At 36.8% G+C, this 18,862-nt stretch overlaps 1 protein-coding gene across 4 annotated transcripts in view; it reads right to left on the minus strand.

Moving 5' to 3' along the window:
* ZNF385D (zinc finger protein 385D) overlaps nucleotides 1-18,862 on the minus strand; it is a 415,154-nt gene that overhangs the window by 276,425 nt on the left and 119,867 nt on the right. The gene's annotated exons all lie outside the window — the stretch shown is intronic.

Genomic DNA, 18,862 nt, shown 5'->3' on the forward strand with positions numbered 1-18,862 from the left:
TTATCAAAATCCCAAAATTGCTATAAAAAAAATAAGCAGTTTCAGACCTGCAGATTACAGATTGATAATAATAATATTCCCTTTCATCTTCCAATACTTTCTTCTTAGAGTCCCAGAATATTTGGGTTGGAAGGGACCTTTAAAGGTCTTCTATTCCCACCCCCTTGCAATGATCTGGTACTACCAAAATTGTCTAGGAATATGTCATTTCAGAGAGAGTCAGAAGAGTTTCTTGCCTGCTGTCCAATGTATTTTTTTTTTTTTGGGGGGGGTGGGACCTACTACACTTCATTACAACGATTACCTAAATCCAGAATCAATACTGCTGCTACTGACACTAATACTTCAGGGGATCTGCTACACACCAGAGAATGAAGCTCTGTATTTTCCAATTATTTTTTTCTATTCAAATATAAGCATATTAACTAATAAAATATATGAGCCAAAGTCCCACTCATAAGCCAGTGCAATTAGCTATGTTGTGTGCCATGGGTCTCTGCAAGGTTTAGCTGAGCAGAATGCATGACCCTGAATGATGGCTGAAAGACAGCCCATTTGGTTTTCCCTGCAGACCTTGAGAAGCCTAAACTTTTCCCTGTCTTTTGAGATTTTAATTAACAATGAGCCTCTCTAAGGTAACTTCACCAGTTCTGCATAAATTTCTTGAGGCAAAGACTAATGTAGTCCACAGCATGTTCCCTGGTGGCTGTGGCAGTAATAACCATCCACTGGGGATATCCTCTACACACCAGAGCTCCTGGGCTTGGTTTGAAAGCCTCCCACTGAGAGATGAAAAAAGACAGAAGTGAGTAGCTCTGGCAGCATGTTCCTTACCATAAGGAAAGCAACGACCCTTACTAATATTTAGAACATGATATTGAATGCACATGTAATTAAAATTCTCACTCCATTTCCCTGCTTGCCTCTTGCAAGTGGGACAACAAGATGGCTTCAAAGTAGACTGCCAGCCGTTTTTGCCAACTGCTTCTGTAAACTTCAGTTCAGCTCATCATACTTTTAATAAAGGAAGATGGCAGGAAAGATAACTGTGATCTGAATGAATTTTCATACCCTTAAACCCCAAATGAAAACAGAGACAGTTTTTAGAACAGCTGCCCCCCAGGAAGAAAAACAATGAGGGAGGACACCTTTGTGACTAAATATTATTGGGCAAGCATCTGTTGCTAAAATAATTATCAGCCTTGGTAGGGAAAGCAGGGAAATAAGTGAGAGAGTCAGTGAGTTACCACTGGCAAAAGGAAGTCTTGCAGTATATAAGGATGGGCAATCTTGATGAAATCAGAAACATCAATCAGACAGCCCACAGAAGAACTGGAGACAAAAATGCTCAGAACAACTCAATATGCCAGTGAAAAAAGTATTTTTTTATAATATTGCTGTGGACTACAACAAAGAGTCCTTTTCTAACCAAGTCTACTTTTTTCTAATGAACGTTTATTCTTCCCCACAGGATTTCTCTGCTCTCATTTTCTTCTTTTCACAGAAGCCCTGCAGGGAACAACACTGAAGTCTATTTAAAACAAACTTTGATACTGCAAACTTTATATTACTACAATATTCACTGCTAGCACAGACCATTTAGTGAAAAAAATAACAAATCCTCCTCCAAGATCAATCTGTTGAACTGAATTTGCTCTACACGGTTTTATGATATTCTTCAGTCACAATAAGGCTGTGTGGTATTTCTGAAAATATCTAGGAAGTCAGCTAATTATCACTAATTTTATCACTGATTCTAAATAGTTTGTTATTCCAAAAGCCTTTCAGCTTCCATAAGATCAATAAAATAATTTTTGACTTACATGAAGCTTGCAAAAAAAAAAGCTAATCTTGTATTCTTGTCCTGAAAATTTACTGAAATTTTAATGAAAAAGAAATATAATTTGAGAGAATTGGCATCTATCTTTTAAAAATTCATGGAGAAAAATTGCTAAAGAGCAAAACTGCTCTATGCACTGAGAGAGTTCAAGAGTGCTGGCTATTTGTAACAAACCTAAGTGTAGTTAGATTTACATTTAAGCAGCAAACAATAGCAAGAAACAGGATAACACAAATCATCAGCCATTATTAAATTATTAAAATAAAAGCAAGAGTTACTAACATGCAATGCAGTACTGGTAAAAATCAAAGTGATTTAATTAATGAGAAGGATGGGTCAAAGATTTGAATGAGGATTTGGCCTGCAGCAAAAGAAATTTAGAGTTTAGCACAAGCAATTATCTCAAGCTCAGAAGTTTATTATCCAATTACTGGATAGTGCATTTTTCTACACCTCTCCAAATATGGAGCAGATGTTCCGGCACCAGAAACCGCGTGAATTAGTAATGAAACACAACTCATGACATATTGTACCCAAGGACACAGAAATCTTTTGATTAAGCAAGTATTTTCATAGCAGCTGTGCAGCAGGCAGATGAAAAGAGTCTTCACCGAGTCACACAAAAGTATCTTAATTTGGCAAGGTTTGGAGGAAGTCAATGACTGAATAATAAACTAAATTTCAAGGAATCTGTTATGGACAAAAAAACCTGCAAAAAACAACAAACCTTCCAGTTTAGATAAAGTCTAAAATTTGTTGATAAAAATAATTGTAAGAGAATTCATATTTAAGAAAAACTATTATTGTATTACTCTAGTTATAATCAGTAATTTATCTGAGGTGAAACAGAGTATGGACCATTTTTAGTTGGGACCACGTCGATTTTTAGCTGGATCTTTTTGAAATGGATAAGAAAAACTTTCAAAACCCGCTCCCCTAAAAAAAAAAATCTGTTCCAAAATCAGTATTTAGAAATATGGAGCAAGGATTGGTGTCACAAATTGACGAATCTATTGCAAGCTATAGTCAAATGGGTAATCTCAAATTCTTTCAGGCCACAAACAGCCAGTAACTATGATATACTCTTAATTTCAAACTGCCTGATCAAAATAGACATTGCTGATCCCAAATTACACTCTGGCCATGAATACAAGTACTTCTTTCAAGGTGCATGAACTTTCAATGATTATTAAAAAAGATGAAACCTATTTTGGTGCTTCTGACCTCCTCTGCTTACTAAGGCTATTTCTGATTTACACATACTTTTCAAAATCTATAATTCAGAAGGTTTCAGAACAAGAACAAGCTCATGGGAAGTTACCACATTCATATTAAGACCAGATCAGTGGAAAAGAAGAAGCCATGAAGAAAAAGGAGCTATAAATGCAAGGAAATCACAAACATTGGTTGTACCACTATGCCAAAGTCCTAACTACAGTGTTTCATCAAGAGCAATGATGTGCCCATGATCAAAAATGTTCCATCCCCATTCAGCATCCTTATAACCTTAACATATATCAAAGCACTAAACTCACTATGAAAGCAGAGATCATATTCAGAGGCAGTGCCTAATGTGACTCTAAAGAAGCATTTTGTGCATTGAATTACTCTTTTTATGTTCTTTCTTTCCCATTTATTCTGATAGAAGCTGTTAAAGTAATTGCAAATGTGTTGGCATATAGGGAAGATTCTTGGCAAGGAAGAATGTACAAGATTGTTTTATATTTATCTTACTTCTTCCTGCATTTAGATTGTGATTTTAAAATTTATCTCTTATGTTTAGGGACATTAATGCCATCCCGTCAGAAATTTACAAATAAACCTGGTGGCACTCAATAACATTTGTAAACAATCTTTAATAAAGGTCTAGAACTCAAGTGGATAGCAATGAGATAATAAAATATGTAATATCACTTATAGGTCACACAAGATGACAGTTTATTTTAGATCATCTAAGCAATGAAATGCCACGGCTGATACAATTCTCTGCGTCCTTAGTCATCATTTTAGAATTTGTAACACTATCAAAGTTGGTTTTAGTATCTTCTTCTAAGACTACACAACAGCAAGCTTCCTTTTCATCTCCTTTTAAGCATATATAAAGATCAAACAAGCATTATAGGGTTTTTCAATTAAAAATCAGACTTCACCATAAATATGTATTTCTTTTTTTCAAAAGCCTTCATAGACTCTCTCTCTGGGGGCGTTGGTCAAGAGTTGGCAGAACATGAGCTAGCAGTGTGCCCAGGTGGGCAAGAAAGCCAGTGGCATCCTGGTTTTTATCAGAAACAGCGAGGCCAGCATGACCAGGGCAGTGATCATTCCCCTGCACTCAGCACTGTTGAACTCAAATCCTGTGTTCAGTTTTTGGCCCCTCACTACAAGAAAGACTTTGAGGTGCTGGAAGGATTGCCAAAGAAGGGCAATTAGGCTGTCAAAGGCTCTGGAGCACAGATCACATAAGGAGCGGCTGTGGGAGCTGGGACTGTTTAGCCTTAAGAAAAAGGAGGCTGAGGAGGACCTGATTGCTCTCTACAACTGTCTGCAGGAAGGCTGGAGTGAGGTGGGAGTCGGTCTCTTCCAAGTAAAAAGCAATAAACAATAGGAAACAACAACAGGGAAGGTTCAGATAGGATATTGGGAAAATTTTTTTCCACAGGTGTTACCAAGCACTGGAGCAGGCTGCCCCGGGAAGTGATGGAGTCCCGGTCCCTGAGGCATGTAAAAGGTATGTAGATGTGGTACTTAGAGACATGCTTTAGTGATGGGCTGAAAACTGGACTCCAGGATCTTATAGGTCTTTCCAACCTAAATAATTCTGTAATTCTATTACATTGCATGCTTGTGCTATGCACAGGAAAATGAGAAATATCACAGGGCTTAAGCACCTCCAATTCATTTTGCCTGAATTGCAAATATCCCGTAGCCAGAAGACTTACTAGCAAAGACAGTGAAATGATAAATAATGAACATGCTTGCCATCAAAAACATCTTTGTACAACTAAGATTCATGATGAATCTTAGTTGTACAGAGATTCATGATTCATGTTGGAATACACAAGCATATAGTGGGTTGTATTACGTGGGCAAGGCAAAATATCCTTGAAAATTAGTTTTGATAGGCTGAAGAGCTGCTCAGTGGATGTCACAAATTGCCTGAGCATTTACAGTGCCTTCCACAGAAAATTATAATCATTATTTAGGTACAATCAGATGTTTTCTAGGGAATTTGAAAGTGGGAACAGTATGTTACAGGTTTCACAGGAGAAATATTTTCCCTGAAGAGCCAACACTGTGCTACATTCTGCAGTCCTCTCTGGAAGCTAGCCGTATCTTAGAACTAAGGGGAAAAAAAATCAGGTGAATAGAACTTCAGGAAATCTTCTGAAAGCTCTCAGTCACGATTTGTTAAAGGAATGAACTAAGGGTTGAACTGAAGGATTTAACCTCAAAGTAATGTGTCACAGATTTCTGCACAGTTAAAGAACTATTAATACATCACCAACACCATGAAGAATTCCAAGATATACTAATCATGAAAGAAATAATTTTCAAGACCTATTAGTGATTTGGGTACCTCAGTTTCTAGGAACTCTGCATATGTCAGCTAGAAAGAAAATAGGTCTTAGAAAAGTTGTGGAACACAATTTCACAGCCACACGACTTTTCTTTAATGAACAATTTACATATAATAATATTTGCTAAATATTTGTTAAATAATTCAGATGGATACAAAAGTAAAAATTAATATCTGAAGTGCAGGACTCCTTTACATTTTATCAGAAACATGGGATTCCCATGTTCTGGCAATGCTTCATAAGCTTAGCTGGCAATAACCACAAAATAGGGCAATAGAAATAATGCCCATACCTGATTGCTGGCACTCAGACATCTCTCCAAAACACTTAGGTCAGTACTTGGAGATGTCAGAAACATTTGTTCAGAGAAATCCTGATGTTGGGTCGTCAAGACTGACAGAAGAGCTCTACAACCACTGGACTACCTACAGTCGATTGTGAAACAGGCATTTCTTTCAGCAAAGACCACTAGAACGAGCTGGTTAAAATGGTTTTGACATTTAGTGACTGAAAGATAGGAGTGAGCAACCTCACCATCAGGCTACAGAATTGTTCTCTGTTCAAGGAAAATATCAATGTAAGATTAAAAAACCCACAAAGTTTCAAATTATTTTAAGATTCTTTTTTGAACAAAAGACAAGGTTTTACAATCTTTCACACAAGCAGCTGAAATAAAATTAAATTAAATACTCCAATACAGCTTGGTCAATATTTTTGGTGGGAAATTCTTAAGATAGGTGAGTGAAGTTTGAAGCTTGCCTTTGTAAATATTTTCTAAAAACTAGTATGGAAGGCACTGTAAATGTTACAAATGAATTTTGAAATAATGTAGGTGTGCATGGTGGGTTAATCTTGTCTGGATGCCAGACATTCACCAAAGCTCCTCTATCATTCCGCTACTGAGCTGGACAGGGGAGAGAAAATATAACAAATGGTTCTGTCAGTTATGGGGAAGCTTCTAGCAAATCCTCCTGGAAGCCACCCCTGTAGCCCCCTACTACCAAAACCTTGTCATGCAAACCTAATAGAATGTGGCCCTCAGGATCATGGTTTAGTGGTGGACTTCACAGTATTGGATGTCTGATCAGACTCAATTATCTCAAAGGACTTTTCCAACTTACATGATTCTATGAAAAGCAAAACTTGCTTTTAGAAGACAATATAGTGCCCCATGGCAATACTGCATTAATGTGGTGGTTCACCGAAGAAAGCCTATGTCTTTCTTCTTCTCATAAAAAGATAAAATACCTTCTATATGTTAAGGTTTCTTGGCCATGACAGAAGGATAATATATCAAAATGAGTATCCTTTAAATTCAACTGTAGTGTCCTTATGTACTGTTGAAAAGTTAATATTATATGACAGTCATGAACTTCAACAGAGAATGTGGTTGACATTTCCTTTCAGCAGTATACTCTGAAAAATTACAGAAACTGAATTTGAAGGACCAGCCACTGAGGCTGAAATGCCTTGGAGGGAGAGAAGAAAAGCACTCATTGCTAGAGGAAAATATTTTCTGATTTTTAAGGCTTTAGACTGCCCAAGATCAAGGACATGATCAAATACCTAATTACTACCCACACATAAAGAAAATTTTAAACAATTAAATCTTATTAAATAGTATCTCTCTGTTTGGTTTAGCATTTATTAGAAACTGTGACTGTTCTCTTCACAAAAAATATGTACTATAAATTTACTCAGACTACTTTCTATTTATTCCCTTCTCTGGAATATTTCATGAATATTTTCATTTCTATGTCAAGAGTATCCTTGCATGCATGAGAAAGTGCTTGTTCTACAAATTTCAATTGCTGTGGTCTGTAGCTGCAGGGTTGGTTACTATATTCTTCCTCTAATCTCTCAGAGATGTTTTTTCTAATCTTAGAAAATTCATGCTCTTCACCAATCCTCAAAACTACAGTGTCAGCCTTTGGGAGATAAATAATCAAATTCCTTTACTTTCAGACTTCAGCTTCCAGTAGACTGCAGTGTCCTTTCAGGACGGACTGAAATGGAAATGTATTTGCAGTTTTTTCATAAAGCATCCATTGCCAGCAGTGTCACAGCACAAACTTCTGCTACTTCTCTGCCATTTAAAAATGATACTGATAAAATAATGGTAGATCTATAGAAAACGGTACATTTTTATTAATGAAACTTTTAGATGAACCTACTCTAGCTAATAATTGTAACAGGCCCAAATACTATTCCTCTTTAAGTCTCTCATTGTTCTTTCTTCCAGCATCCCTTTTGAAATTGCTCTTTAACCCAGTACAACCCTCATTTTGCCATTTGACAACTTCTGCAGAATGTTGACTGGAACAGACAAGGAAAGCTCCTTCCTTAATCTTCGGTACAAGTTCATTGTCTTTCTCTTGCCTGTATTGCTTAGGAACACTGTGAACTTTGTAAGCACTTCTCTCCATCTTAGCCCATGAAATCTGTCTCTTAGTTTCTGCTCTATTGGATTGGATAGTCTGAATCAACCCATTTTCAGCTAGCACCTAACCACAAGATATAATTTAGCATTTTACTAAGGTAGAAAAATTAAATATATAAGAAATTTAGGCCTGCTGTATAACTCACTACCCCTACCTAATTATTTCCTAATTATTGTTTCTTTGTGAATATTTAATGTACCTCCTCCGTTTTATATCACGAGTGTCCTTGAATACATGAGTAAGTTAAGCCTGCATTCATTCTACCTTGAGCAGCAATTTACTTACATAATAATACACATAATAAAAGTCACAACTTTTTTTGTGACTCCTACATGTGCAACTTCTTTAGCATAACACTATTTTCCAAATATTTTTACAACGGTCAATATTCAGGCAAGACCACTATAACACAATGTTCTCAATAAGCTCTATTTTCATCTCATAACAACTTTATATGTCAAAAATATACAGCTTCTTCGAGGACTTATATAGCTGCGCAAGGACTTTTTAAAACCACTTATTTATGTTTCTTCAGAGCAAAACTCAGAGCTGTACATGCTGAAAGGGGAACAAATAACTACAGCTGTAAACCAACTAAAACTATCTTGCAATGTTAACTACAGCAGTCACTGTTACTTCTGCTAAAACATGATTTTGAATAACAAAAGCTGAATATAGGATTAAATCATCTATGCCCCAAGTAATTCAAGAATCTAAGTCCTTATGAACTTAGAAAAAAAGATCTTCAAGCATATCATGTTTAATGATCAGATTACCTCAGAGACTGGCCAGATACCTGGATATTTAAAAAGTATTTTAAAAGACTAGACCAGTGGAAGAGATAAGCTATTCATAGAAAAGATTTCTTATTAAAAGAATATCAGTTTTGTTTTTTTTTTTCTATACAAAAGAGGTTATTGTTGCTGAGTGCTCCTTATCTATTGCAGGATAGAGATGTTGCTTCAGTTATGCTGGGGGTACCCTGAGAAAGCAATGGCTTGAGGACCAATGCAGGACTCTGATTCCAAATGGAACTGTATCTTCTGGAAGTCAAAAAGCCTGCCTCTGTCCCAAGATAAAGGATGATCCACTATTGCAGATGCTGCTCTGACATCCTAGAGCTGGGTGTTAACTTTCTTCTGCAGTACAGAATACCTGTTAACTTTCAGCAAGACACTCAAGGGCCAAATAAGACATCATTATTTAGAAAACCAAAATGAGAATATGAGAGAATTAGATAATAGTGTGCTTTTGGAAAGTGAATTGCATTATTATAATCATTATAATTATTTTTATCTGGGTCTCTAGGCATCTTAAAAACTGTGAAACAGCCTTTCTCTACTTCTTAATAAATCCCTAATTCATGGAGAAGTTGCAAGGACATCTGTATTTATATAGGATTAGAGTATTTATCCTTCTTCCTATACCAGGTATCCAAGGTACAACTTATGAACACAATGATGAAATCTTTTCCTTCCTAAAAGCTGTGCTAGAAGCTTAACTGCATCTTCCAACACAAATATTAAGACCTTTCAACAGAAGCAAGCAGCAAGAATTGAATGAAAGAAAATGTCTTCTCATACAACAAGAAGTTAAGCAGTCAAAATTCTTGGCCTAGAAGTGTTGTGGATGCTAAAGGATTTCATAGATTCAAAGAGGGACTGAACAGACCAATAGGGAAGAAAAAAAAAATCCTCTGAAAGGTGCTATACAACCAGAAAACAGCTCTGGTTCTGACAGTCCCTGAGCTGCAAAGTGTCAGAGGATGAAAGATACATGTGCTTGCTGCGTTTTCCAATGCATTTGTTTTCATTCAGCCAAACAATACTTCAGTCCCGTGTACAGTACCAACTCCCATATATCTGCACAGAATCATTAACAAAATAACATGAATTACGAATCTTTTCTGCTTGGGCTGAATCAACTTTCATTTTAAAGTTCTACTTCAACATGCTAAATAAAAACACTTGTAGACTCTTTTTGTTATTTGGACAAACCTATGTGCTGCCACATCCATTTCTTGGCATGGTTGCAATAAGCACACTAAAATCAGGATACAAGATAAAATTAAGCACTTTGGCAATTGAAGCTGGATTATCTCAGCACTGAATTCATGGCCAGCAATGGACACAGCAGGAAAAAACAGTGTGAAATGCTTGCAATTGAGCTCACAAAAGTACAAGTAGCTGTCCACATGCAGAGCATCTTCTGTTGTGTCTCTAACTACAAGGAGTAGAGCGCCTTTATTATAGCAGCACAAAAAAAAAAAGGAAAGCAACAGACAAAAAGATGAATATTATGGGGAAAATAAAAAGGAATATTAGGAAAATGGTGCAGAATCACATCTACCCATATCATTACAAAACCCTTTGTACCACCATTTGTCAAAGCCATGAAAGACAAACCTGAAAAAAACTCTAATGAAATCAAGGAAAGGGTACTAAAACATAATTTAGAGTACTCATTTTGATGGCTTTAGTTTGAATTTAACGATCCAGATACACGTACATTAGCATAAAAGTCATAGATTTTCAGCTTGCAAATGTCAGATAGAATGAATTTAGTCCTTTTGGAGGGGCTTCCCCATATTTTGCTACTTCCCAATGAATGCTCCTTGTTTATCTAAACTCTAGGGACATGAACCAAAACTTTTGTATGAGTGTTGTGACTAGTGGAAATAGTCACACCAGTAAAATAGCAAAATATAACTGGGAAATATTTTACTGTATTGAAAAATGCATACATATAATAGAAAAGCACAATGGGAGGCTAAACAAATAGGCCTCAAGTTCTCTAATCCTCGAGGAAAGTATGAACAAAATGACAAAAATAATACAGAAGTACACAATGACAACATATAAATATATTTTATAACTGGTTTAGTAGGAGTATTCTTAAGAGTTAAGATTCAGAGGTATGAGATGCAAAAGTGTAGGACAACCCAGAATTTCTGAGGTCCTAATTCATATGGGTACTTTTCCACGGCCCACTAAAACTCAAGGGGAAAAAAATGTTTCAGAAAGATTTTTTTAATCATTGCTAAGTCACCATTTTCTCTGAGTTATTTTTAAAAAAATTTCTTGTAGTCTTTCAGACAAAAATTCTTTTTAAAGAGCACTATCTCAAACAAGTTTAATCCATCTCCAGGGGGTTACATATCCTCTTCCTACACTTTGCAAATTCTCACAGAAGAAGACTTCATTTCTGCCAGATTATCCTTATTATGCCCAAAGTGGAGCTGAAATCAATCTTCCATTTATTTCCTATGGGAAGACTAGAAGGGCAAAGAGAACTGGGAAATGAGACTTTGAGGTAAACATAGTGGTTTCAGGTCAGGGAATAAGTATCACATCCTAATCTTAATCTACTGGACAAAGAAAATCAAATTGGATCCATGCAATTAATGCATTAAAGGATTTCCACCCAGACCATTTCTATCCTTTTGCTTCCACAATACATAAAAAACTTCTCAAGAAACCACAAGCTCTAACTGCTTCCAAAGAACGGTGGTAGGTGAAAGAGAGTCAAAGCTAATGATGACGGTACAAGCAGTAATTTCCACGATTCTCATCTGTAGGCTCCATTAACATCAGACAGCTTTTAAATTTTTGTCCAGTCCCTTTTTATTTTGTATATCTTTTCAGAGAAATCAGCAATTTTATGCTATTAGTGATGTACCCTCCTAAGCATGTCACCTAGCATGATGCCAATTTAGAGGCTCAATTGCGTGGAGGACAAGTTGAAAAGAAAATAAATGTTCGGAAGCTGTGTGAAACATAGCATGTTACCCTGACCATGCTGCTTTTCAGTTTGATGCTGATTTGAGGCTCAGGAAAACTCTTGGAGGCTGTGTTAAACACTGTGCTGAATTAAGCAGCCACCAGAAAGAGGCACAGTCTGGACTCACCTCCTGAACGGCTTCAGAACACTTCTGTTCTTTTCAACAGCTCAGTCAAACAGCACATAAGCCTTGAAATAAAAATTGAACATAAAGCTATGCAGCAGTGTAACACAGCTCAGCACAGGCCAGGGCAAGATGACCCAGGCAGGTACCTGGGGAAAGCATACTTTTGAAGGATTTGATATGCATGGAGTAAATTAGGAGATATTTAAGCTCTAGTTACTTTCAGACCTTTTCCTCTAGATTTTAAAATCTATGCCAGAACTTAAACAAAATTTTACTTCCATTTAAGTACACTGCAGGTGAAAATAAGGCCTACAATATTAATCATACAAATTTGGGAGCACTTCAGACTGCCTACCCTGGCCAAGCAAACAGCAGGGCAGGGACTTCAAATTTCTCAGAGAATCTGTGTGTGGTTTTTGCTGCATTTCAGCAAAAATATATTGGATTTGCTGCTTGTATGTATTCCAGAAAATAAATGGGTGGTTTCAAAGATTTGTCTCAAATACTACTTCCCTCCTTTTCATGGGATATAAACCTACTATGCCACAGATAACTGCTGGCAATAACTATTGCTAAAAAGCAATTATTCAAAGATATTAAAGCCTAAAATTTGCATAATAGCTACTTAGACTACAGATCCAGCTGGTTCAAGGTGCCTTTGAATGAAAAATATATACACATACAACAAAATATGGTGGTGGACATTTCAAGGAACTGACAATCTAAATGACTGACCTAAAAGATAAGTAAACATGTGACAAACAGCAGGAAAAAACCATGAGACATGTTAAAGGTTCAAGATAAAATGAGAGGCCCCACAGTTTTGTCACTGTAGGTGGACAAAAGAAATACAAGATTTGCTTATGATGTCAGGAAGAGATGTTTTGCTCTTGCTGACCAATCAAGTATTGGATTCAACCTCTGTGAGTCAAAGGCAAAGCATTTGCACATGGTCTTAGACAGCATATTCCAAGGTTAATTTACAGAAGGAACCAGGCACATTTGAGCCTGGGGACACAGAACACAACATTAACCTTACTGATTTGCTCTAAACCTCTTCATGCAGCTGTTAATGAACAAGTCTCCAGCAAACAAATGTAAAAAAAAAAAAAGTCTAAAGCAGAATTCAGTGACACCTGGATTTGCCTTCCAGCACTAGGATTTGGTCCCTATTAAACAGTTTAATGCATTTATTTATTTATTGTGAGCAGACTGTGCCCAGAGATATTTGAAAATTACTTTTTTTAAAATTTTATTTTCAGGCCATATACTATTTGCACACTTCTAAAAACTCAATTTATTCATGCTTCTGTACATGAAGGCCTTGAGAGCCATTCCTTTCTGTGATATGTGTTTGTGTGCTGTCAAGATATGCCATTATTAAATGCCCAAACTCTTTGATATACACTGTCAGTGGCTGCTTAGGGACTTTTTATGTGTTACCAACAGACTCATCAATACTTTTGCTATACATAGTCTAAACTTGAATACTGAAAATGTTGATGTTATTCTGATCATTTTGATAGTCTACAAATGAAAAGTTTTCTTTGTAGAAAAAATTTTCGGTTTTCCCTTCCAAGCTTCTGAAGACACGGATAACTTCCATTAGACTCATCTTAAAATCTAAGTGTTGCCAGTATGCTGACTGTTTTTCATTAAGCATTGGTATCTGAGCTACAGTATAAATAGCAGGATAACAGCTATTATCTTCATGTTATAAGGCAGTCTAGCTCTGAACAGGAAACAAAAGCAATTCTGTGCAAACTGCTAGTCTGGGGATCTCAGTGATACTATATTATACCACAGCTAGTATCAGCATCTACAGAATCAGTCTGTGCTCCTGCTTTAAGGTTATATTCTTCAATGCTGTTACATGGCCTGAGCACCCTACACCCTTCTGACACTTTCAGATGCAGTTTGTGTTCTCACAGTCTCTCACGTCTGAAAGTGCAGAAGGGAAAAGAGCTATAGAACAGGCTTGAGAGTTGACTGAAACTCTCAGGCAGAGGAATCTGCTGAGAAGGATCACTGCCATCTAGAGAGCAAGCTGCCTGGCCTGATGGACTAGCTCCTGCCTATTTTGGCTTCTGTTGCTACTATCACAATAAAAGGGTAAGGGAGACAAGGAATCCATGACACCAGGCCCAAGGATCCTGAAAACTGGAAAGAAGGGACTGTCAAGGGCTTTCTCCTGGACACTCATGCCCTGCACAGAGATGCCATTTTCAACAGAGACATTGCCACATTTCCTGGGTAGAATATGACTCAGGCACAATCAGAAGCAGTGCAGTTAACCACAGTATAGAAAGGAGCCAGTACTTTTTGAGAGAGGTCAGAGGCTGAGCAAGGAAGAAAAAAGATTCTGTCTGGACAGTAAAAGGGAAATGCAAAAGTTCTGAAGCTGGAGGAGCCTGCAGCAAGCATCTGAATTCCAAGGTTACTGTGACAGTGTCATTTTTCAAGTTTGCTCCAGTGTTATCACCTGCTCTTTTATTTCTACTTGGTTGTGTTGTTTAGCCTTCTGATTTCTAAAACTTACTGTTACAGAAATGACACAGTGCCTTACTTCTTTTATGAAAAATGTTTTGACTGGTACATAAATATAAAATGACACTGTTTTACCTTGGAGTTAGACACATCATTCCCTTAAAAATATTATCATTCCCATTCCCACATTAAGAGACATTTGGTTAAAGTCCAGTGATATTAGCAGGTTTTAGCAGCCATTTTTCTTTTTCCTGGAATATCAGGGGGCCAAATTATCCACTGGCATGATTTCAACAAAGTCAAGCAGATTATTCCAACAGGGAATTAAGCCATGGGCACCACAAGGCAAATTCTTTCCATCACTGAGCCACAAAACAGGGCGGATTGTTAACACTGCTTCCTCAAAGTTCTATCCAAATAATTCAGGACTTAATGCTAACCAAAAACTATCCTAAAATAATCAGCTCTACAGCATTTAATCAGTTGAGAAATGAGCAGTTCATTTTCTTGGACTAATATGATGCTCTGTGATTTCCTGTGTGTTCCTGTATGCATCATTTTTTAGCAAACATTGTGTCTTCTGCTTTAGCAACAATTACTGAGCACTATTTTAAGTAAAAAAAAAAAAAAAAGAGAATTATCACCTTCAGAAAATACATATGAAATACAACAAAAGACATGAAGAGAGGAGCTGTGTTTGAAAAACTCATTTTAAACATGCTAAAATTACTCTTGAGGTCTTCAAGTGAAAAAAATTACAAACCCAAACAACAAAATAAATTTTAAAATACCCAAATCACAAAATCCCAACCAGCAAACAAACAAAAAAAAGCCTCATAAACAACAACCAGAAATTCAAAGCATGTTTAATAGCATGGTCAACTATGATTGCTCTATATTCGACTCACAATGTAATTTACTCATAATTTATGAAGAAAAAGTATGCAAGTCACCTGTTCTCTGAAATGTGAGCAGCCCCAAGAGAAAGCTCACAGCTCTGCCAAAAATATAAACAGACTTTGAAAGCTGCTTGTTAAGAAAAGGGTGAAAGGACATTTGCAAATAAATCTTCATAGACGGACTTCTTCAGACAGCCACGTACAACTGCTGTAAGGTATTTATAGAAGATTGCTTCATGGTCACAGAGATACTAAGTATACTAACCATTGGCAAAGCATTGCCCTGACACTTAAGCCAAATGAACTCTGACAAAGACGGAAGTACTCAGGCTTCCACTTCTGCAGAACACTACCAGTCTGATTAGTGTGTCAGAATTAAAATAAACTTAAAAGGGGAATATGAAAGAATTTCTTTCCCCCTGCTTCACCATATCTCTCCCTACTCCCAACTATTTCTGCCAGAGACATCACTAAAGCCTTTCTTTTGTCTTTGAGAAATAGGAGACAAAAGAAAAAACATTAAAACATCCCTAGAAGAAAGGCAAGGCAATAGTCAGGAGAATAGGGCAAGATTTAGAAGACTGAGGTCTGTAACTCAGTAGTCTACCATGGACCTCTTGTGAGTTCCTCACAATACATGAGATGGTCATTTTGAAAATGGTATTTAAGTGCCTATCTCCCTGTGAAATCGATGGGATTCAGATAGTAGCATCCCTGTGAGGAGCTATGTTGAGGATACACCTGGTGCAGGTGGTTGGGCTCACAAACTGCAGATTGGGCTGCAGATTGAGCTCTGGGTGCAGATTGAGATGCAGATTGAGCTCTGGGTGGTAGCCTGAGACAGGAGGCCGTGAATTGCCAACCCTTTGGAATAACAAAGGGAATGAAGACATATTTAACCAGGTGAATGGGCACTGTGAGATACAGCAGGAGCTGGAAATTGTCATCTTTTGGAGAACAAAGTAGATGAAGACCAGTGACACCAGCGAGGTGGATGGACATGGAGGGGGCAGGAGCCAAAAACTGGGAGGAAGAGCGAGACTGAAGCACAGAAAAACAGTGAGGGTATAAAATCCTTGGGTTTCCATTGATTTGAAAAACTGATTCTTTTTTTCCCCCCCTCTTCATTAATTTGAAAAAGAAGCCAGAAATAGTGAGCTTTAGTAGAAGAGAGTGAAAAATATATACAAACTCTTGTTATGGTATTCCTCCTTTCAAAAACCTAAGGCTACACTGGGGTTTTTTTCACCCACTGAATAATCCTACTCTTGACCCCATGACAAACTAAATTGACCAAAAAAATTCTTTAACTCTTTCTGAGAGAGAGAAAAATAAGTTTTCTGAAAACCATTTTGCTTATTACTTTTCCTTTGGAGCTTGCATTTTCTTCTCCAAGTGAAAGATTATTGTATGGCTTCTCCAGTCCACCAGCCTTCTTAGATGTTAACAGCCTGAGTATCTAGAGATGTCCACAGTATTCTTTCTCTTTACCTGAAGCAGTGTGTTCCTCTTCAAATAGACTCAAACTAGCAGAAAAACCCTTGGCACAATCACAGTAAAGTGAGCAGACAAACAAGCACCACTCCATCCAAAATAACTCTAAACATTACACCGATTGTTGAGGGCATTATCCATTCCCAGTGTGCTTACATGTAACAAAGTGGAGCTGCAAAAGGGATAATAACTCTGAGAGATAATTGTCCCAATCAAACAGTGGAATACTGTTTGAAAAAACAGTTCATTGAAAAAACTATTCATTGAGCCCCTTCTGATTGCTACTTCTCAGCAAGGGAATTTTCTCTGAAAAAATTTACTTTTCTTCTCACAGACACTCTTACCACTGAGCAATTAAGCTCTCAACAGTCTTTTTTTTTTCTTCTGGTTGGTTCCTAAAGTTGTTCAAAAATTCATCCTCAGGAGGGACAGTGAACAAAAGAAATTTCAACCTGAAATTTATGTATATATCATTCTAATATATTACAAGCAGTACTCATCTTTTATAATCTCGGTATTATATTACAACAATACAGCATGCTGCATTTTAATGCAAATAAAGCAAAAAAAACATATTAATAAATGTTGAAAAAAATCTGTCTAATTGGCTTCTATTCAACTTTGAATTTAATCAATAATCTTGAATTCAGTCTTGCATTTACATTCAATTATGACTAGCAATGCTTTGACATATTCAGTGCAAAACATGTGAAGAATATATTTTGTGTTATCCTCTCTTTTCATCTTATATCATCATCTTTTGTATTTCAATACAAAATAGCAAATGTGTTTAGTCCCTTGAGGAATTGGAGAGGCTGAACAAACATTCCACATCCTGTTGGCTGTTTCTATCCAAGCTTTGCTAATGATGACAAACCCTTTGAAGTTACTACAGCTCTGGGAGAGACAGACAGTCTTTATGGAAATGCCAGCATTTCAGAAAAAAAAAAAAGAAAAAGAAAAATATTTTTTCCTTGATTGGAGCCAAATTACAAAACAAATCCCTGACTTAAATCTGCTGGTTATTTTCCAGTACCTCAAACATAAAGTTTTTATTACAGACAATCCTGGGCACTACTGCAGTGCTAGTAAAGCTCAGGTTCAAATTTCAAGGATTCTGGGATGAGACTCTATTCCAGTAGAAATGAGCACTCAAAATCCTGTTGGAAAAGTGCAAAATTAAACTTTATTAAAATCTCTGCACATTTTTGATATGTAGATACAATAAATAATAACTTATCGGCAGCAGTCATCTATTTCATTCTGCCAATTTAAGATTTGTGCTTTAATATATTTTTCAGTTTTATCTAATCCTTTTTTAATCTAAATATTTTCCATCAAGTTCCTCTAGTACTATCACAGAACTAAATATATTTCAGTCCCTAAGCTTTATCTGAAGTCCACGTTATCTGCACATCTCAAACATTCATGTCTGAAAATTTAATCTTAAAGGCTCTTCTAAACTTTTTTCAAACTTTAGCCGCTCAGATAAAATCATCAATAGAATTTTATTTCCTTGCTTCACTTTTTTGCATTATTCTGCTTGGACAGGATACAAAACTCAAAGTCAGTAGTCAATTCCACAAGTACACCAGCAGGCTATGCAGAGACACGGACTACTCGAAGCACAATTCCTGCATGCTCCACAGACATTGCCTGAGTCAAGACAACCTCTCAACACTTTCTGGAAACAATTTTTGTTCTACAAGAATGCTGATTGATCAGGAGGCACCTATATCAAAGACTGCACTGCTGCAATTCATATTCATGGTATACCACACTGTTGTGTAGTGCAGGATGAAAATACTGTGAAAAAGGTGCACACAAAACTGAAGTAGAAGAGTCTGAACAGAAAAAGCAACCCTGAAGTAAACCACTAGAAGACATAAAAACAAGCCAAATATTCTAGACCAAAAATGGCACCATTTTTCTGCCATTAAAGAAACTATGATAGAAATATACTAGTTTAAGGAGGGGGTTACATACATTGTCTTACACATAAGAACACAAATGTTAATTATTAAAATCAAGACAAGTCCAGCTTGGTTGCAGTGAGCTATATGCAGAAAGGTTTTTCCCTCTTTTTTACAGTACTAGGAGCACAAGAGCATCAATGTACACAGGAAAATAATAGGAGACCCTTCACCTTTGTTCTGTTCCCCTCCTGCTCTCCCTCACCCTCCCCAAAGCCTGATGGCATTGCATGGGGAGTCCCT

The sequence above is a fragment of the Motacilla alba genome, chromosome 2, assembly GCF_015832195.1.
Source record: "Motacilla alba alba isolate MOTALB_02 chromosome 2, Motacilla_alba_V1.0_pri, whole genome shotgun sequence".
NCBI lineage: Eukaryota > Metazoa > Chordata > Aves > Passeriformes > Motacillidae > Motacilla > Motacilla alba.